The following is a 23,044-nucleotide window of genomic DNA, read 5'->3' as shown; positions in this document are numbered from 1 at the left end:
GGAAAAGCAAGAGGTGGCAGGTTTTTCAAAGGCCTCTGTCCAAGACTTGTCTGGGATGTGGGTTGTGGTCAGGCTAGAGAACATTATGTTTTATAGCTATGATTTATTCTCTGAGAATGTAGGGCCCCTTGACCCAGAAAACCAAAGAGGGCCAAGTGCAGACATCTGTGAGTTTTGTCTGTAAGTGTGGTGGGGCTTTGAATAGAATCCTTTCATTGCTCCTCTCTTTATTTAAAACTATTTTTGATTGGGAGAAGTCATTTTTCCGTAAGTACTTCCTGCCGGGTAAGGGCCTAGAACTGTCCCCACTTAGCTGCAAGAGAACTGAGAGTGAGAGAAAGGCTGATAGTGGACTGCTCTGAAAGCAAGGGCTTAAACGTGAGCTTGTTGAGCCCTTAGAGAACGAACCAGAGCTGAGATTTGGTCCTGAATGAGATTAGACATTTTAAGATACGGGGCCCAAAAATAAGGGCTAGTCCAATAACCAATAAGGCCCCAGGAAAGGAGAGAACCATGAGAACCAAGAGGCAGATATCTAGTTTCCAGGAAAACCAATCAGAACCCCAGTTCTTACATGGTTTTTGACTGCTTCTAGTTGTGTTGATGATTTTTGTCAAGGCTGTCTCAGACCTGGCCTGACTCATTTAAGTAGAAGCAATATTATTTCCGTAGTAAAACATAAGTTCTCCCCTGATTAGCAGTCAGTAGGTCTAAAGCTCAACAGTTTTGAAGATCTACTTCTGCCGGAGAATCAGTCTGTCTCTCCAAGTGGTTGGAGTGTGGAAGCCAAGCCAGCTTCTTTTTTTTTTTTTTTTTTAACTTTTTTTTAATGTTTATTTACTTTTGACAGAGAGAGAGAGAGACAGAGCATGAGCAGGGGAGGGGCAGAGAGAGAGGGAGACACAGAATCCGAAGCAGGCTCCAGGCTCTGAGCTGTCAGTACAGAGCCCAACACGGGACTCGAACTCACAAACCGTGAGATCATGACCTGAGCCAAAGTCGGTTGCTCAACCGACTGAGCCACCCAGGTGCCCCAACCAAGCCATCTTCTTTTTGACTCAAGGTAAGAGACAGCTCCTGTGTATGGATAGAATGGGCTATTCCTCCTGTGCCTAACACAATTTTTGTAAAGATGGCAAGGAGAACGAGGATAGACATTGGCTCAGTTCTGCAGCAGTGGGATAAAGACTGGGTTTTTACTCGAGTGCCTGTTACACTCTGCCCTAAGTATATGAGGACTGGTGAGTTGGGCAAGTGATGTCAAAAATTAGGTATATGAGGGCTCAGTGCTCCTTCCATGTGTGTGTGGGGGGGGGGGGGGAAAGCAGACAAAGGCCTATGTTTTATAGAGAAAATAGGTGTAAGAGTTGGGCTCCATGTAGGGCAAGAGGGTGAGTTGGCCTGGTGTAAGCAAAAATCCTAAGGATGAGACAGATTGTTGATTAAGTTGAGCTTTGGAGAGGGAGACATTATCACCTTTGTTGGGAAGGCGAGAAAAGTGATGGCGTAAGAAATAGAAGTGGGCAAAGAACAGCTACAGAGGAGAAGGTCATCCACATGTTGGATAAGGGTACTATTTGGAAGAGAAAGGTTAGAGGAATCTGATGCCAGTGCTTATCCAAAGAGGTGGTTAAGCTATCCCTAAAACCCTATGGGAGAATTGTCCAAGTTAACTGGTGGGGGTGTTGGGTGTTAGGGTCAGTCCAGCTGACCCCTCCGTATATTTACTGTATAATTACTCAGGCTAGGACTTCCAGTACTTATTAAATAGAAGTGTTAGTAGCAGGCATCCTTGTTTTGTTCCCGATCTTAAAGCAAAATTTTCAGTCTTTCACCATTGAATATAATGTCAGCCGTGAGCTTTTTGTAAGTGACTTTTATTATGTTAATGCTTTTCTACTCCTGGTTCACTGAGTATTTTTATTAAAAAGGGTATTAAATTTTGCCAACTTTTTTTTTCTACATCAATTGAGATAATCATGTGGTTTTTCTTCTTTATTCTATTATTGTGGTATATTATATTTATTGGTTTATATGTTGAACTCTCTGTGAATTCCAGGAATAAACCCACTTGATCATGGTGTATAATTTTTTAAATGTGTCACTGAGTTCTCTTTGCTAGGATTTTCTAGAAGATTTTTGCATCAATCTTCATCTGGGACATTCATTGGTCTATAGTTTTCTTGTAGTGTCTGACTTTAGTATCAGGATAATGCTGGCCTCTTAAAATGACTTTGGACGTGCTTCTTTTAAATATTTTTGAAGAGTTTGAGGCTTGGTGTTAATTATTCATTAAACGTTTGATAGCATTCACCAGTGAAGCCATCTGGTCCTGGTCTTTTCTTTGTCGGGCTTTGATTATAGATTCACTTACCCTAACTTGCTATAGATCTGTTAAGATTTTCTATTTTTTTTCTAACAATCTAATTTTAAGGGGCGCCTGGGTGGCTCAGTCAGTTAAACAATCTAATTTTAGTGGATTGTTATACCTTTCAAAGAATTTGTTCATTTCATGTAGGTTTTCTGACTTGTTGGCATATAATTTTTCCTAGTATTCTCTTATAATTATATTAATTTCTGTAAAATCAGTTGTACTTTTTTCTCTTTCATTCTGATTTTAATTGAATCTTCTTTTTTTTTTAGTCGATCTAGCTAAAGGTTTGCTAATTTTGCTGAGCTTTCAAACAACAAATTATTGGTTTCACTGATATTGTCTATTGTTTTCCACTTCTGTATTTTTTTTATCTCTACTCGAATCTTTATTATTTCCTTTCTTCTCTTAGCTTTGGGTTTCGTTTGTTCTTTTTCTGATTCCTTGAGTATAAAGATAGGTTTCTGATTTTGAATCTTTTTGTTTGTTTTCATTTGTCTTAAGGTTTTTCTAATTTCCCATGTAATTTTTCTTTGGCTCATTGTTTTTTTAAGTGAATGTTATTTCCACTTTTTGTGAATTTTTCAGTTTTCTTTCTTCTATTTATTTCTAGTTTCTTTCCATTGTGCTCATAAAAGATACTGTATATGATTTCAATCTTTTTAAATGTTTTAAGACTGTAGCCTAACATTTGCTCTATCCTAGAGAATATTCTATACGTGCTTGACAAAAATGTGAGTTCTGTAAATGTTCTGTATATGTCTGTTAGGGCCAATTGTCCTGTACTGTTTTTAAGTCCTCTGTTACTTTTTTGATTTGTCTAGTTGTTTCATTATTGGAAATGAGGCATTAAAGTTTCCTGCTATCATTATAAAGCTATCTACATTTCCCTTTAATACTGTTTATGTTTGTTTCATATATGTAGGAGCTCTGATGCATATATATATTTATAATTTTCATATTTTCTTCAATTGAACCTTTTATAATTATATAATATTCTTTGCCTCTTGTAACAATTTTTAGCTTAAAGTTTATTTTTTGTTATACTAGAATGGCCACTCCTACTCTCTTTTGCTTGTTATTTGCATGGAATATCTTTTTCCATTCTTTCACTGTTAACCTATTCATGTCCTCAGGTCTAAAATGAAACAGCATAGTTGAATCTTATTGCTTTATCCATTCTGCTAATTCTTTTGACTGGTAATTTTAATCCCTGTTACATTTAATATAATTACTAATAGAGAAGAGCTTACTTTTACTATTGTGTTAATTGTTTTCTGTATGTCTCTAACTTTTTGTCCCTTAATTCCTCCCTTGACTTGTTTTGTGTTTAATTGAGTTTTTTATAATGACACATTTTCATTTCTCGTTTCCTTTTGTGTATGTTTTATAGATTTTTTTGTATCTTTATCATGAGGATTACATAAAACATTCCAATGTTGTAACACTCTATTTTGATGTGATAACAACTTAACTTCAATCACTTATAAAAATCTACTTTACACTTTTGCCACTAATTTTTTGTTGTTAATGTTACAAATTACATTTTTTTTGTATTGCATACCAATTAAAATAAATCTACAGTTATTTTTATACTTCTTTTATTTTTTAAATTTTATAAAAGAATTAAAAGGGGGATTATAAACCAAAATTAAATAATGGGTTTTTTTGTACGTATAGTTAGAGCTGAGAGCTTCATATTTTCTAATTGCTCCAAGTTACTCTCAGTTACCTTTTTATTTCAATTATAAGACTTCCTTTAGCATTTCGTGGGGAGCATGAGTAGTAGTAATGAACTCCCCTACCTTTTGTTTATTTGAGAATGCCTTAACTTCCTCCACATTGTTTAACAACAGTTTTTCCAGACATAGAATTTTTGGTTGAAAAGTTTTTTTTTTTTTCTTTCAGCCCTTTGAAGATATCATCCCATCTATCTATCTATCTATCTATCTATCAATGCCCTTCTTACTTACAAGGTTTCTGTTGAGAAATCCACTGATCATGTTATAAGGACTTCCATATTCATTACATACTATTTTTCTATTGCTGCTTTCAAGATTTTCTCTTTGTCTTGACTCTTGACAGTTTGATTATGATGTGCCTCACTGTGGGTCTCTTTGAGTTTCCTATTTAGAGGTCATTGAGATTCTTATATTTGTATATTCATGTCTTTCCTCAAATGTATATACTCTGTATTCTTCAAATTCAACATATTTCTTCAGACAAGTTTTGTGCCCCTTTTTCTAATTTATCTCCTTCTGGGTCTCTTATAATGTATACGTTTGTCTGCCTGATGGCATCCCAAAACTTCCTTTGACTCTGTTCACTTTTCTTCATTTTCTTTTCACTCTCAGACTCCATAATTTCCAATAAACTGTCTTTTAGGTTACTAGTTTTTAATTTTGCCTGCTCAAGTCTGCTGTTGAACTTCTTTAGTGAATTTTTCAATTCAGTTGTTGTATTTTTTTTTTAGCTCCAGAATTTCTACTTGGTTCATTTTTATAATTTCCATATCTTTGTTTGATATTCTTATTTTGTTCATGTATTGTTTTCCTGATTTTATTCATTATGTCTTTCTGTATTCATTAAGCTATTCAAGACAGATGTTTTAAAAGTCTTTGTCAGTTAATACATAGACCTGGTTGTTTTAGGGTCAGTTTCTAGAGACTTATGTTGTTCTTTTAAATAGTCCTTGTTCTCTGTCTCTTTGTATGCGTTGTGCTCTTTGTTGAAAATTGAGAATTTGGAAAAATTAGCCATTTCTTCCAGTCTTCGAAAGGGTCATCTGAAGCTCTTTACCTCATGGCATTCACCACTGCTTTCAACAGCCTCCAACCTAATATCCTACCTATGCTGACTGTTCTCTTCAGCTATCCAAGTCAAGTACAAACCAGTACCCAGACAGCCCCCAGAGAAACCAACAGAATGCAAGTTCCACTTTTTTCCTTTTTTTTTTTTTTTTTTTTTTTTTTTGAGCAGCAGGCAAAAGTTTGTTAGAGTATAAGATTGGAAAGTAAGAGTAGTAGGAAAGCTGTCTTTACAGAGAGGGGACATTCAAAAGTGAATGCCCCTTTTCCGTCTATCCTTAAGAGGAACTTGGAACTGAGAAGTTTAATCCCCACTACACCATGGTCCACCAGAGGTGGGATATGGCAAGGGCAAGTGAAAATGCCATGAAATTTCCTGGCATTTTGATTGAGGCTTTTTATTGGTTAGGTATTTGCTTGATTACTGCCACATCTTAACTACTTTCTGGAGTTCTTACAAAGCCATTGTGACCTATATGTTGCTTTTTATTTAGTCTTTCCGTGGGCAGTGAGGGCTTGGAACTTCTTGTCTGCCATCTTGCTGACACCACTCCAGAATAATCCGCTTTTATGTTCCAATAAACTTTGTGGCCGTGCTCAAACGTCCAATCCCCGTCTTCAATTGAAGATATTTCGGGATGATTCACTAGGCAGGGCTGATAATGACAGCACCCACTACCCAGAACCGCAAGAGTACAGGTACATTCTATGAAAAGAAGATCATGCTAACATTCAAAAATGTGAATTTAAACAGATAAAACCTTAAAATATAAACACTGAAAAACTTTATAAATATCTACTCAAATATAGATTTATAATTGATATAGTGTTACCTCATTCATTTTTTTTTTGTTAAATAAAATACTGACAAGTACTAAATAAGCAATAAATATTTTCTCTTTCCCCTTTTACTCCACCGTCTTCCACCATAATGTACTCTTTCCAACTCTTCTCCCTCCCACTATGTTAACTAAAATTTTACAATCTCAGCAATTTTACAATCTTCACTGAATGCTGAAGATTCATTCTATTAATTATATAATTAATTATATTCAATAGATGTTCAATAGCATGAACATATTAAAATATCCGTGCACTTCAAATATTGGTGTATGATAGTCTTTAATGACTAAATTACAGTAGACTTATGTAATGCTCTTGATTAAATGTATGCAAAACGTTCTGACCTTGAAATTATACTAAATAATGATTGGCACAATTTACTACCGAGCATAACCAGGAACACTGTAAAATGTACTTTGAATTATTCTTATCATACCTGGGAAAATTAGAGCATTATATTTTTCATGGCACTTACAATAATCAATCAAATTTAGTTCCGCTATTTCTGATAAAGTGTCCTTATCTTAGAATCACCAAAGGGGTCAAATTGGGTCAAAGCCCTTTCTACCTTGGTCTGTGGAAGCTAGACCCTGCTGGACTCTTCAAGTTCTTTCGGTGTACAAAACAAGTTTGGAGATAATGCAGATGTTTCTTTGCAAACTATGCAAGAGTTTTTGGAGACAAAAAAATTGCGGGATTGAAGACTTTTATTACAAATGTGAAGCTTATTTGTAGCATCTGCATATTAATGAATCTTATGGCCTTTATACCACGGTTCTTTTAGCTGCAGTCTGTCACAAAATGGAGAATCTTTAGAGCCCCTTCAGGAACGATACGAGATCCTTAAAAATCAGGACAATAAAGTTAAGCAGGACATCTGGGAACATGAAGAATGTGACAATGTGATCAGAATATGCTCTGTCAAAATGAGAACATTGAAGAAGGATTTCTAATGGCTCCCTAAACAGACCTATTGGGTGACATAAAGTTGAAATACCAAAGTGGAAATGAAAATTATTTTCTCCCTAGCACTGTCATAGCATTTATCTTATTGCCTTTTGGTTTCACATTTTTGTTTCCTTCATAAGATCATGAGCAATTTGAGGACAAGTTCTGCCTGTTCTTTTTTACTTTTATTGTGTGTGTGTGTGTGTGTGTGTGTGTGTGCCACAGCCCATTGTGTAATGTCTGACACATAATGGACATTCAGTCAGTATTTGTTGAGTGAGTAAAGGAAGGTTAATGTTCTGCCAGCAACATTTTCTATGGGGATAACAAGCACTGGCCAATTAGAAATTAGAAGGCATTTATAAATATATGATGAGAGAGAATCAATAGATTTCAAAATATTCTTTTGAGTCTTCTAGGCTACTAATTGACTGAATGTTCCAAAATCATATGATAGAAATTACTGAAATGGGCCCCAGGACTTAGGGACCACTCTGTGGAACTGATGGGATTGTACCTTGGATGTTAGACCCAAAATGAAAATATCAGAATTTGACTCTTCACAGAAAGTATAAAAAATTCTAAATATTAATATACTTAAATAATATATACAAATACTGATTAGCTATATTTAAGTTTTTCTTATTTGCTATTTCCCATAATGTTTGATTTGACCAATTATGATAAAAATACAGATGGATGATGATAATGATGATGATGATGATGATATTTGTGGTGATTTACACACATGGGATCTACTTTGATAATATGCAAACAACTGCTGCAATGTAATATGTAATACAGGCATAATTTCCCTTAATCTTATTGAACAGATAGATTATATTGAGTTTTCTATAGACATGTAGCAGTTTACTCATCTAAAGTTTGTAGAATATAAACCCAAAGAATAACGTTCTTTAGAAAATCAAAGAACAAAAAAGGCTTATACAGAATCAAAAAGGTTGAGAGAGATCCTTAGATCAAGGAATTTTCTCCAAAACACCCATAAGGATTTATTCCCCTTGTGAACATATCATTATCCAGGATCCTGCCTTTATATAGTTTTGGGGCTTATGAACCTAAATTTAGAAAATATTTCAGGTTAGGACTAATTTTAATCTAATTTGTAAATCTGGTACAGTAAACCTACATGTCTATTTATTGATTTCACATGGATGTTTTACATAGCAAGGACTCAAAGTCTCACTATGGTATAGTCCTTTTTTTCTCTCTCTCTCTAAAGAGAGGGATATGTTAGCTTGAGTTCCTCAGACGTGGACCCAGAGATAATAATCTGTGATTACAAAAGTTTCCCAGAAGAAATGAGTCAAGGAGGAAATGGGACAGAAAAGTGGGGAGACTACTGGTACTCTGTCAGAGACTCGCAGGAAATTTGGAGTGTGCCCAACCTCTGAATTGTCCCGCCCAGGAATAAGGCATCTGGGGCACCTGTTATTGCAACCTGTCACTTACGAGTTAAGCCTCATGCCTGTAAGGATGCAAATTCCCAAGTAATTTTGTTCTCCATTCACACAGCTGATGAAGCCTCCCATTCCCCTTGGGTAGCGTTCCAGAAAGAACGAGTTACAGGTACTTGCTGCTGGGAGCAAACTCTCACAGAAGCTTTGGGGGTGCACAAAATGCTCAAAAGGAAGCCAAGTGGTTCTGGGAAGAGCACGCATATGGTTGTCTCATACACATAGACATGTATGGGAAGCTAAATCATGATTGTAAAGTTTTGTGAAAGCAGACCAGTAACAAACTTGACTGACAGACTGGATCATTTCATGTTTTCAGATAAAATAATTTGGTACATCAGTAATTACAGGAAACATGGTCTTTCCCATAATGAAAGAAGCTAGTCAGCAAAGTTTTCCCTGTCCTGAAAAAGTGTGCATTTTGCCTTCGTGATTACATATACTTTTTCTTTCTTCTTTTCTTCCTCCCTTACTTCCTTTCTTTCTTTCTCTTTCCTTCTTTCTTTCTCTTTTTCTTTCCTTTCTTTATTCCTTTCTTCCTTTCTTTTTTCTAAGTTTCTTACCTTTTATTTTTATTTTCTTTCTTTCTTTTTTTTTTTTTTTACAAATAATCAGTCCCCCTTCAGAATATCGTGTTCTTTCTTTGGAAATGCCAATAATCTTAATCAGAATACATAAAGATTATTAGGCCAGCTTAATTACAGTAATCTTAACCAGAATATATAAAGATTATCAGGCCAGCAATTTATTCTATAATTTTGACATACTAGTGTCAGTTTGCAACCCTTTCAGAAGCTTCTTTGGTGTAATCTCAAACCAGCCAACATAAGGACAAGGCAGGTAGAGGCTGAGTAAAGAAGCAGCCGCTCCAGGTTTATAGGTGGAAGTTTTAATAAACCAAGAAAACTTACACATCAGGCTTGTCTTGGGGGGCAGCTAGATAAATAGATCCCCACACTTGCCCTCAGCATCTCAGGTTTATAAAGAGGCCTTAGTTTTAGTCAGGTACACCATGCAGGTGTGTTCAACATCTCAAGGCTCTGTCCCAGAGCAGCTTCTGAGAGAGGGAAAGGCAAGTGGAATCCACATTGCAAGGACAGGGGAAGGGGTGGATAACCTCTGAGTTCCCTGGGGGCAGCCCAAAGATCAATCACCTCTCTTCGATGACATTGCCCAACAATTACCACAATGCTTTTATGTTTAAAATGTAATTTTTAGGAGACAAAATTGTTTCCAAGTTCTCGGTAGAGGTTTGCTGAAGGGTTGAAGTGCTAACAACATACACTGACACTACATGAAGTTACTAAAGCTGATTTAGCTATTTTACTTTGATCAGAGCAAAATAAACAAACAACAACTTTGGATGGTATGAAACTTTTAATCCATTTTGTCATAACATACCTAATGTTACATTAACTTCTACAAAAATAAATTTAAAAAAACAGATGCTTCCAGTTTGGATTTTCTCATTTTTAATGGGGTGGTCCTAGATATGATGGCATTATCTTTCTTTCCACTGTAAACAACGAAAACACTGGGTGAAATACACATTCAAACTTTTTCCACATATCAGACCAGACACACACACACACACACACACACACACACAGGACTGTGAGCTATAAGTAAGAGAAAGAAAAGGAACCCACAACAGTGCTTACTCACTCTCAGAGGCTGCTCTGGACCATGGGACAGAGCAGGAAGATTCAGGGGCAACCCCAAGCAGAGAGGCAAGGCCTCTCTGAGTCCAGGACTGTTAGGGGAGGATTCAGGGGAGGAACAGGTGGATGGGATTTGAGTGCTGGAGTTGTAAAGAGGAAGGGACCCTGCAAACAAGCTCAAAAATCTGCATAAAGGACCCCTAACGTGTATGGGGTAATACTGAGTCCCACATGCACAGAGTGAAGCATCACATGACTGGCAATAAAGGGAAAGGAAGTATAATAATTCCATCAGCTTGCATGACATGGGGAAAGTGTTCTGATCAGCAAGGTTAAGACTCCTTGTCAAACCCCCTGGGTATTCACCCCAGAATTGTAGTGCAGGGCCAAACTTCCATACTGTGCTGAAAAGCAAGACTTAGAATTTTTAGTTTGCTCTCACTTTCTTAATAAGCCCTAAGACATAAAGTCCATGTTACCAATCACTTGCAATTTATGCTAGCATTTTGGCTATTAACATACCTTTTTTACTATTCTAATTTTTTAAATTTAATGTTATCCCATTATCAGACCACATTGCATTCTCTGAATACACTAGAGTAATCCTATTTTCATTTTGCTTTTTTACTGAGTTGTTTTTTTTTAATGAAACATACCTGTATATTTGTCCCTGTTTTATTTAGTCTACTTCTTATTTGTTTGTCATCAAATTACTGAGTAGTTTTTTTTCTTAACAGAGCCTCATTTATTTATAATAATAATAAATGTATTGTTATTATGAACACATATTGTAATAAAAGTCAATGAGCCAGATTATCTTTAGAATAGTCTTGACCAAAACACTTCCTTTCTGTTAGATTTCACATGAATCTCACTATTATATATGAATTCTTTCCTTAGTACTAAAAATTGCTGGTGTATTCATTATATACACAGTGTTTTTCCTTGTCTCATTGCCTGGGAAACAATATAATTATGGAAAATATTGTGTTTGCCTGTGCATAATATTTCCCAAATGAGAGATAAATGCCTAGATTTCTGCCATGATACGAGTATGTTCTGTCTGAAATATTTTCATATTCATTGAGTATTATGCACAAAGAGTAGGGTATGTATGAATATAAATGTTATATGCTTTCCTCTAAATGTAATTAGTTCCACAAAGAACATAGCTCTTTATTTAAAAATAAAAAAAGTGGGAAGGGACCATGGAAAGTTTTTTGCATCTCTCCTCCCCGAAATGCAGCCAGATCAACACCTAGAAAACTGATTTGAGGATAACACAACAATCTGCCCAATTTAAACCACAGAACTCAGCAGGCAAAGTCCCAGCGGACTCCAGAGAACAACCACATTTGCTGGCGTTGGAACAAGGACATTAAGAGTCAAGCCTGGTGTCAGATGTGTGTTGTGAGTTACCATAATCCCTGAAATGCTGCTGCTACGTGATCACACAAACTTTTTCTGGGGTGGGCTGGCATCTGGGCATTGCTCAGTGAGACCATTCCCCAGAGGGTCTGAGCAGGTCAAAGCCCCAGTCCCTCAGAAGTGACGGCTTGTGAAAGAGCCCCATCTGAAATAAAACTCAGGAGGGAGGTGCTGCCTCTCAGCCCGATGGCTTGGTCACAGACTGTGTAGAAGCAGGGAGTGGGCAGAAGACTGAGACAAAGGAGGGGTGCTTGGATACCAGTGGGGGAGAGCACAGAGTTCTGAAACTAGAGACTGGGTAGCTGTGTGATGCCATTTTCACCCCTCCTGCACATGTGCATACATGCCTACACACACCAGAACAATCCACCCCAGTAAGTTAAGCAGTGCCATCTAGTGGAGAATGGAACCATTACACTAAGCCCCACCCAACTGGGCCAACTGCACTCTTGAGGAACACCACAAGTCTCTCCCCATGCTTAGTTTACAGACTATAAAGTGCTTCATAGATTGACTTTTAGGGGAAACTGGATTAATTTCAGTAGAATTTCATTCTGGTAGCTTGTCCATCTATTGATTTTTTCCTTTTCCTTTTTTTTTCTTATTCTTGAATACAGAAAGAGAAAAAAATAGTTTTATATTCCATTTTTTTAATTTTTTAATATTTATTTACTTTTGAGAGAGAGCAAGCAGAGGAGGAACAGAGAGAGATAGAGACTCAGAATCTGAAGCAGGCTCAGGCTCTGAGCTGTCAGCACATATCCCAGCGTAGGGCTCGAACCCATGAACTGCAAGATCATGACCTGAGCTGAAGTCGGACGCTTAACTGACTGAGCCACCCAGGTGCCCCCTTATTTTCTGTTTTTATAAGAAAGAGTTTTCTTTATTTTTTTCTACTGTATTTTTCACTTTTTTGTAAATGTTTTAAGTTCTATTTTACTTTCATAGTTTCATTTTATTCTATTTTATGGTATTCATTTTTTCAAATTTGCAAAAGTTTTCCTTTTTTTCTTTCACTTTTTTCTCTATTCTATCAAGCTTCTTCCAACAACCAGACCAAAACACATCTAGAGGTTAGAACCCTTAATTTGATTTTTTGTATTGTTTTTAAGTTTTTAAGTTTTATATTTTTTTACTTTATTAATTCCTTTTCTTCCTTCAAAGTGACAAAACAAAGGATTCACCCCAAAAGAAAGAATAGGAATAAATGACATCCAGGGACTTAATCAACACAGATAAAAGCAAGATGTTTGAACCAGAATTTAGAATTATGATAATAAGAATACTAGCTGGGGTTTAATACAGATTAGAATCCCTTTCTGTGGAGATAAAGAAGTAAAATCTAGTCAGGATGAAATTTAAAATGCTAAAACTGAGCTTCAATCTCAAATGGATGCCATGGCAGCAAGGATGGATGGGGCAGAGCAGAGAATCAGAAATATAGAGGACAAAATTACGGAGAATAATGAAGCAGAAAAAAAGAGGGAGACTAAGACAAAAGAGTACAATATAAGAACTAGAGAACTCAGTGACTCATTAAAAAGGGGAAAAAAAACATCCAAATCATAGGGTTCCAGAAGACAAAGAAAGAGAAAAGGGGATAGAAGGTTTATGTGAGCAAATCATAGTGGAAAACTTTCCTAACCTGGGGCAAGACACAGATATCAAAATCCAGGAAGCACAGAGAACTCCCATTAGATTCAACAAAAATTGGCCATCAACAAGGCATATCATAGTCAAATTCACAAAATACTCAGGTAAGGAAAGAATCATGAAAGCAGCAAGGGAAAAAAGTCCTTAACCTACAAGGGAAGAAATATCAGGTTCACAGCAGACCTATCCACAGAACTTGAAAAGCCAGAAAGGAGTGGCAGAATATATTCAATGTGCTGAATCAGAAAAATATGCATCCAAGAATTCTTTATCCAGCAAGACTGTCATTCAAAATAGAAGGAGAGATGGAAAGTTTCCCAGACAAACAAAAACTAAACCAGCCTCACAAAAAAAATGTTAAGGGGGACTCTCTGAGGGGAAAAAAGACAAAAACAAAACAAAACAAAGCAAAACAAAACACCAAAAGACCAAAAGCAACAAAGACTAGAAAGGACCAGAGAACACCATGAGAAACTCCAACTCTACAGGCAACATAATGTCAATAAATTCAGATATTTCAGTATTCACTCAATAGACTAATTGTTTCAATTAAAAGACATAGGGTAAGAGAATGGATAAGAAAACAAGATCCATCTATATGCTGTTTACAAGAGACCCATTTTAGACCTAAAAACGCTTTCAGATTGAAAGGAAGGGGATGGAGAACCATCTATCATGCTAATAGTTATCAAACAACAACTACAATTACAACAAAAAAACCCAGAGTGGCCATACTTATACCAGACAAAATAGTTTTATTTTAAAGCTAGATTTTAAAATAAATACTGTAACAAGAGATGAAGAAAGACATTATATCATAACTAAAGGGTATATCCGAGAGTATCTAACAACTGTAAACATTTACGCTCCAAACATGAGGCACCCAAATATGTAAACCAATCACAAAGATACAGAAACTCATTGATAATAATATCATAATAGTAGGGGATTTCACCACCCCACTGACAACAATGGATGGATCATTTAAACAGAAAATCAACAAGGAAACAATGGCTTTGAATGAGGCTCTGGACTGGATGGACTTGACAGATATATTCAGAACATTTCATCCTAAAGCAGCAGAATATACATTTTTCCCAAGTGCACATGGAACATTCTCCACAATAGATCACATACTGGGACACAAATCAGCCCTAAACAAGTAAAAATAAATTGAGGTCCTACCTTGCATATTTTTAGACCACTACGCTATGAAACTTGAAATCAACCACATGAAAAAATTTGGAAAGATAACAAGTACTTGGAGACTAAAGAACATCCTACTAAAGAATGAATGGGCTAACCAAGAAGTTAAAGATGAAATTAAAAAGGACATGGAAGCCAACAAAAATGACCATAAGTCAAAACCTCTGGGACGCAGCAAAGGCGGTAATAAGAGCAATCCAGGTCTTCCTAAAGAAGGAAGAAAGATCTCAGACACACAACCTAAACTTACGCCTAAAAGAAATGGAAAAAGAACAGCAAATAAAACCCCAAACCAGCAGAAGACAGGAAATAATAAAGATTAGAGCAGAAATCAATGATATCAAGACCAAACCAAACCAAAACAAACAAAACAAAACAAAAAACAGGAGAACAGATCAATGAAACCAGGTACTTGTTCTTTGAAAGAATTAACAAAATCGATAAAGCCCTAGCCAGTTTGATCAAAAAGAAAAAGGAAAGGACCCAAATAAATAAAATCAAGAATGAAAGAGGAGAGATCACAACCAACACAGAAGAAATAAAAACAATTATAAGAGAATATTGTGAGTAATTATATGCCAATAAAATTGTCAATCTGGGAGAAATGGGAAAATTCTTAGAAACATATAAAGTACCAAAACTGAAGCAGGAAAGACAGAAAATTTGGACAAACCCGTAACCAGTAAACAAATCGAATCAGTAATCAAAATCTCCCCAAAAAACAAGATACCAGGTCCAGATGGCTTTCCATGGGGAAATTACACCAAATATTTAAAGAAGAACAGCTTTTGAAGCCATTCCAAAAAATAGAAATGGAAGGAAAACTTCCAGAATCATTCTAAGAAGGCAGCATTACCTTGATTCCAAAACCAGACAAAGACCCCACTAAAAAGGAGAACTATAGCACAATTTTGTTGATGAACATGGATGCAAAAATCCTCAACAAGATACTAGCCAACTGGATCCAATAATACATTAACAGAATTACTCACCACGACCAAGTGGGATTTATACCTGGGATGCAGGGCGGTTCAATATCCACAAAACAATCCATGTGATACATCACATCAACAAAAGAAAGGATAAGAACCACATGATCCCTTCAATACATTTAGGTGAATGCAGATTCCCTTCCGCTGGGCTTCCTTGGAAACACCTGACGGAAAACAATTTTGGAAAGCCCTGTATGATTTATTTAGTTTCTTGGACCAGGGTTGTCATATGGCGGTTCCCAATATCTTTCAAATTTATAGCAGTCACTTAGAATATTAGTTAATGGACAATTCATGTACTCTCAGCCTTCTTATTTTAATTGCTGAAGAAAAATGCCCTAGTATTGTAAAGTTGTGAAGTTTTACCCGATTTGAATATAAGATTTAATCCAAAAGTTAATCCTAACATTCCTAGCTTCTTTATATGACAAAATCTAAAAATTTATAACATAGAGTACATCTTTATGAATACAACCTTTAGGAATACAACCTTGAGCAAAACTCTGATCAAAATTATACATAGTATACTTGGAAATTTAATTAATATTCAAGCCTCTGATACCTTATGTATATCATCTGATTAATATATATAAATAAACAGGATCTACATGGGAAACATCGTATAATGTATTAAAAATTGTCTCCTGGCTAAACTCAGGATTTTTACAAATGTGACCATAATACTATAGACGGACAGCAAAGGGTGTACGTTACTTTACTGCAGGTAAACAGTCAGTGAAATATTATGTGTGACTCCTCAGAGCAGAGACGCAACAAAATCCTGCAACATGGAAAAGTTTTGGAGACCCACAAAGCCCAGCTAACATGGCGAGAGGTTCTTGGTCTCAGTCATCTATGAGAATAATATGGGATCTTGTCAGTTGTTCTGGTTTGTCTTTTGCAAGAGTATTTTTTATATATCTGTCACTGACAACTGTTTTAGAGAAACTGGCTAGTCCTTGTTAAGCTGCGAGGGGCTTAGAATAGTCTAAGCATGAGGTGTCCCAATCACATTACCCTCCCTGCCAACCCAGGCCCAGGCCCAGGCTCATCTAAGGCTAGTCTTGATTAAACAATAATTAAAACATTGGATCCAATAGTGGTACCAGAAAGGCATCAGAAAAGAGAAAGGATGGGGATGTGCGAGGAAGTGACCTTCCTGCCATGTTTCCACAGCTGGACCCAAGCCTTTACTTGCTCTAGTAAAAGAGAAAGCCACCCTCTTCTCCTTGGATCATTTAGCAAACCACCCATACTGGAACCGGGATGGAGACTCATGAACACTCTGCTTTCTTTTCCCCAATCTTCATGTTAGAAAATATTTGAAAGGCATTTTATGTTAGTCAACAGAATTTGATGAGAACAAAAGAGTAAGCTACCTATGAAATGCGGAGATGTCATTGTATTTTTAGATGCTATAAAACTGGTTCTCCAATTGGTTTCTCTTAAACACTACCATCTAAAGCATTCCAGATTTAAATGTTATAATAAGAAGAAAAGGGCTAATAGGAATTAGAAATATAAAATAAACAGGGTTTATTGAAGGACAACATGGAAGCTATGTTGTCTTTAAAAACATTTTGAGGGCACCTGGGTGGCTCAGTTGTTTAAGTGTCTGACTCTTAATTTGGACTCAGGGCATGAGCCCTGCGTGGTGCTCCCTGCTGACAGTGCGGAGCCTCCTTGGGATTCTGTCTTCCTCTCTCTCTTCCCCTCTCTGCTCTCTCTCTCTCTTTCTGTCAAAAATAAATACATAAATTTTAATACAAAAATAATAAAAATAATAAATAATGGATACTCTTGAGTATCCATTACATACTAAATACAAAAAATACAATATCTTCCCCCTCCCTAAAAGCTTACATATTAAGTCAGTAATTTCTCCTCAACTTCTTGAGAAGCTTATTTAGCCTAATGATGAAGAATCTGTAAGTATGTGAAACAAAATTACTGCTGTTCGCGTCATTCAATTATTCTTAGATAAGCAGGTATCTTTAAAGGTCCTGGCTGAGTGTAAGTGAAGGTACAGATACTTTTATTCTAAATGTCAGTAATCTTGATGGGTTCATGCTGTCAATGCAAGTTAATTACTGTCTTAAGAAGTGATATTCAGGCAGAGAGTTCTATGAGCCTCCTCATAAAATTGAACTATATTTCCTCATAAATTTTACAAAGCACTTGGAAATAAATCCACACTTTAGGAGAAGATAATATCTCTGACATGTGCAGCAATTTAGGAAAATGAAAATATCACATTGAAACATTATGATAAGGAAGTGTGGAAGGAAAGTTTAGGAAACATCATTACTTATGGAATGTATATTTGCTTCCTCTTGCTGTACATAAATGTTTAGAGTATTATTTGAAGGATATTTCGGTCTTCATAATAATTTTGAGATAGGTTCTGAAGGTCTGAAAAAAGATGAGTCAGGAAAGAAAACTGCCACTGAAAACATTTCAGGTAAGAAGTTTGGCTGTATGTAAATTGAGATTCAAGAAAATCCACAGCTGTATTGCAAAAATAAACGTGGGGTTTTGGCTTTATTAAATTAAACTATAATATGATGCAGAAAAGTGCACAAAATGTAAATGTCCAGCTCAATGAATAATTATCACCAAGGAATAATTTCTACCTGTGAAGCCAAGCCACTGCCCAGAATCTCAAATCATGCTCCCTCCCAATGTTCAGCCCCTCACTTCTCAAGAGAACACTTTCCCTTCTGACATGCAGCAGCTTAGGTTGATTGTGCTTATTTTGAACTTACATTAAATGGAATTATCAATGTATATGTTTTTGCGTCTGCCTTCTTTCATTCAGTATTGTGTTCCTGAGTGTCTCCCATTTCGATGCATATAAGGGGAGGGTTTGCACTTTCACAGAGGCACAGGCAGAGTATTCCCATGTATGTTAAGAACCACAGTTATATAAGTCTGTATATGTAGGCATTCTACTCCGATGTTGACCTTTGCATCGTCTCTGCACTTGGGTTTTTACCAACAATTCAACGATAATTATTATGCATATTTCTGATGTATATATGTATGTATTTTTGTTGAGCATATTAATTGAATCATAACTGCTGATTTTCTTACAGTGAGTCTTCCACAAGCAAAGTAGATTTTGCTCTATTTTGCCCATTCTTCTAGGTTCATACTAGGACATCATTAAGGCTTTTATATGCTTTCTCCAATGTGTAATAACATTGAATACCTTTTTTAAATAAACAACTTAATGTGCTGTTTTTGAAGTTCTTAATCAAGCTTTTTCTGCCATTTTTAAGTGAATATCTTACTTAAGTGAATATCTTAAGTGAATTCTAACTACTTTGTAGAATTTCTTGTAAATAAATCATAGTCTATGTATGAGACTTCTGTTGTCTATTTGTATCATAAATATCTTCTTCTAGCCCTAGTGGACCACGGATATGCTGTCTCCCACAGTAGAAGAAATGTATTTGCATACCATGCCAGGTGGGTTTAAAACAGGCTTTTCAAAAATTATAGTTGTAAAATTTGCCGATATTAGCCTGGTGAACCTGAATATAATTATCAATTTTCAGTATTATACATAACATCATATGTGAGGATACATTTATAAACTAGTTTATATGAAGTTTGAAAGCAAAACTAATTTTAAACGAGGCATTGCAAATATATAAGGATAAGATATGAAAATCTAAGAAGCAGTTGGAACGGATGAGATATTAGGAAATGGGAATAAAGAACCTTTTTCTAAGTAAAAAGCCATTATTGGATCCCAGCAATTGGATCTATGACTGGCCACAACCAAAGTCATGGCAAGATAGGTTGGAAATATTTTCAGTACTGTCCCTAGAGATGTTCTGTATAAGCCCAGAATCTTCTCTGTCTTCTGAGAAATACATTTCAGTTTGGCCAAATAAATGTTCTGCACCGGCAGAGGGCTGGGCTATGGAGGAAGGACAGCATCAGAGTATCATCACATACATCAGTTTACATAATTCGAGACACCAAAGACTTCATAACATGTACGACCATCTTCCTTACTGTTGCCAAAGTGCTTCTGTAAAGTTACTCAGAAAGACAGAAGTAAAGTCATTTACATCACTCCGGTGACTGGGGGAAACCGCCTTTATTCTCATGTTGATTTCTTTGTACCTAGGGAGAATATATTCAGTTTGTATTGGAAACAGAACATCGATAAAGACATACAAGTGCTTTAATGCAATTTAAACCTAGGAGAAATAACATGCTGTCAGTAATTACGTAATTCAAGAAACAAAAGCTACGCAACAGTAAACTTAAAAACAGAAATCTTAATAAACCACAGAAAATCAAAACAACGTTAACATTTGATTACTGTGAACGCCTTTAAAATTTCTAGTATTCTAATTTCTTTCAGAAGAATGACTTAGAAGTTCAATGCATAATCAATAAAGCATTTAGTTTTCTTTAAGAATGAATCGTGCTCAAAAATAAACAATCCCTTAATTTACTAAGCAGTTAGTAGTATTTAGTGGTAACACACATAAAAGCAGTCGTAAGAGTTGAGGTAGCAGGAATCATCACTTCAGAGGTCTGGCCGGTTTCTGTGCCATGGAGTGGACACGGCTAAGTTAGACTGGAGGCTACTGACCTCCAGACCAAGCATTTTCGTTTCTGTGTGAACTCCGTATTACCCCTAACTCTACAATTGAAAGCATATTTAATGCTGGAATTTGAATTCTGGAAACAACATAGACAAATAGAAACTTGGCCGACCTCTGGTGCATCATTTCTTACCCGGGCAAATATGTAAATTACTATGGCTTGGGTAGCATACTTGACATAATAATGTGGAGCAGGGAATCAAGATTGACAATAAATTGCTTAAACATTATTAGAACTGGGGCGCCTGGGTGGCTCAGTCGGTTAAGCGTCTGACTTTGGCTCAGCTCATGATCTCACTGTTTGTGGCTTCGAGACCCCGCGCCAGGCTCTGTGCTGACAGCTCGGAGCCTGGAGCCCGCTTCGGATCCTGTGTCTCCCTCTCTCTCTGTTCCTCCTCTACTCATGCTCTATCTGTCTCTCGAAAATGAATAAATGGGGAAATATATATATATATATATATATATATGGGAAAAAATAAATGGTATATAGATGGAAAGAAAGATATCAGGTCATGATCCCACGGTTTGAGGGTTCAAGCCCCGCATCCAGCTCTGTGCTGACAGCTCGGAGCCTGGAGCCCGCTTCGGATTCTGTGTCTTGCTCTCCCTCTGCCCCTCCCCTGCTCATGCACGGTCTCTCTCTGTCTCTCAAAAATAAATAAATATAAAAAATTATTAGAAATAACATTTTTTGCTACAAATGTATTCTCCTATTTAATTCTACCCACCAACTGTGTATAAAATACAAATACAGAGAAGAAGAATTTTTAGGGTATACATAAAGAAGAAACGATTTAAAACTAAAAAATAGAATATTTGAGAATTTACGCAAGAAAAATATCAGTAATGGGTAATTGCTCTTGTTAGAATAAAATATAGACTAAATGCAGTAACAGAAGTATTGTTAACTGAACAAGAAGAAAAGAGATGTATTTTAGGCTGTCTGGTATAAATCAGAAAAAATTGGAAATTTCTATCCTTGAAGAATTGTGCAGATTAGAAGTAAAAGGTAAAGTGTAAATTTTTTACCGTGAAGAGGATGTTTTTCAGGTTTGGACTGGAGAAAATGTATTTTGGAGCTTAAGGAAATAAACAAAAAACCTTAGGTTTTGAAAATTACAAAAAGAACAAGTTGGGAAGAATTCATAAAAAGTCAGTTATTTGAATCACGGAAGCGATTAAAAATGAGGCATTATCTTTGGCAGGGCGTGTTACAATCCCACCCTAAGAAAAGAAGGACTGCCATCTTTAACCCCGTTAGCTTGTGAGTTCTTTTAACGCACTTATGCTGTTCAAGTATATTGAGCAAACAGCATCATAAACAAAAAAAGAGGGGAGGAGGAACAGGAAGAGGGAGGGAGGGTTCTTATCTTCCATTGGCTAACCCTTGTCTTACTGCCTCGCCTCCACCAAGTGAGTGACATTAGAAGATTGTAGATAAGGGTCACTTGGGTGGCTCAGTCCACTGAATGCATTCGACTTAGGCTCAGATCATTATCTCACGTCTGGTGGGTTTGAGCCCTGCATCGGGCTCTGTGCTGACAGCTCAGAGCCTGGAGCCTGCTTCGGATTTTGTGTCTCCCTCTCTCTCTGCCCCTCCCCTGCTCACGCTCGGTCTCTTTCTCTCTCTCTCTCAAAAATAAATAAGCATTAAAAAAAAAAGTGTGTAGATAAATGCAACTGACTCATTTACCCCTAAGAGACAAAGAAGCTGGGCTGTATTTACTGTTAGATCAACTACTGTTACTAAAGAAAACAGACTCATTAAACAAAATTATTACCTGGGTCATATATATTTTATGTATGCAAAGTAACTTCTCATTCATAGACTATTTTAAACAATAAATTCAAATATCTGATAAGATCTTAAGTATGCATTGTCTCTTTTTTTTTTCCAAAAGAAAAAAAAATGTTATAATGATTTCTGTTTTCATACACAGACTGACCAGCAGCACAAGGCTGGCAACAAGCTGAGGCAATCCTAAAAAGAACTTTAAAAAATCTGTCTGGCATGTGACCCTCTTTCTCTTTTGACCACGGAGCTTCCTCAGAGCTGGACTTTATAGATGTAATATTAGAAACACCATCACATTCTGTAACGTATTTTTAAGGACAGCTTCATGGAACCTGATGGACTGAAATAATTTGCCCATATCCCAATTATTGTGCTTTCTCATAACACCAGAACTTCTGCACATGGGATGCTGCTGTAATGTTTTTTGTCACTTTGCAAGTTTGAGTTGCGAAAGGCAGTCTTGTACACCATTTTCCCTTCCTGTTGTCTCCATTTTGAGTAGTTTCTACAGTGTGAATGGTGGTTTCTGACTCTGGGAAACATGTTGAAGCCTATGTATTGCCGTATGATTAAAAGTTATTTTTATTAAAGTAATCAAGGATCAAAAGAGCAAATGTAAACTTTGCATCACTTTAGACACTTTGGAGGGGTACACAGACATCTGTACTTGTGGCCAGCCGTATCTGGCCATGCTCCCAGGGCCCCAGTGGCTCTCCTGGACCCCAGGATGCTTTCAGGAGGACTCCAGAGGAAGAGGCTGAGAATGTCTGTTTGTCTGATTTCCACCTTCTTTCTTTTGCTTTCTACCTCCTTTATTGGTATCTTCTTAGCACATGCACCACCTCTAACACATAATTTTTCTCACAGCAACAAAAAAGGGAGAAACGATAAAACTAATTCACACTCAAATGGCAATGATAATTTATTAATATGAAGGCATAGTATTAAAGAGTAAGTAATGAAATGCCACACATTTCCAGTACATTTTCTTCTTTGTAAGAAAATGTCCCAGTATAACCTTTTGAGGATTGTTCAATAAATGCAACTGACCTCAAGTGTTTAAGATATATAGATATAGATATAGATATAGATAGATATAGATATAGATATAGATAGTACTATGCATTTCTATACTGACTCCATATTAATAAAAAAATGTGTCGTCCTCCATTGGGTAATAATAGCCATGTTACTTTTTGAGGGTGTCAGTTGTATTATTTATTTAATGCTCAAC

The sequence above is a fragment of the Herpailurus yagouaroundi genome, unplaced genomic scaffold (genome assembly GCF_014898765.1).
Source record: "Herpailurus yagouaroundi ecotype Mexico unplaced genomic scaffold, PumYag 165, whole genome shotgun sequence".
Lineage (NCBI taxonomy): Eukaryota > Metazoa > Chordata > Mammalia > Carnivora > Felidae > Herpailurus > Herpailurus yagouaroundi.
Note: the sequence above shows the minus strand (reverse complement) of the source record.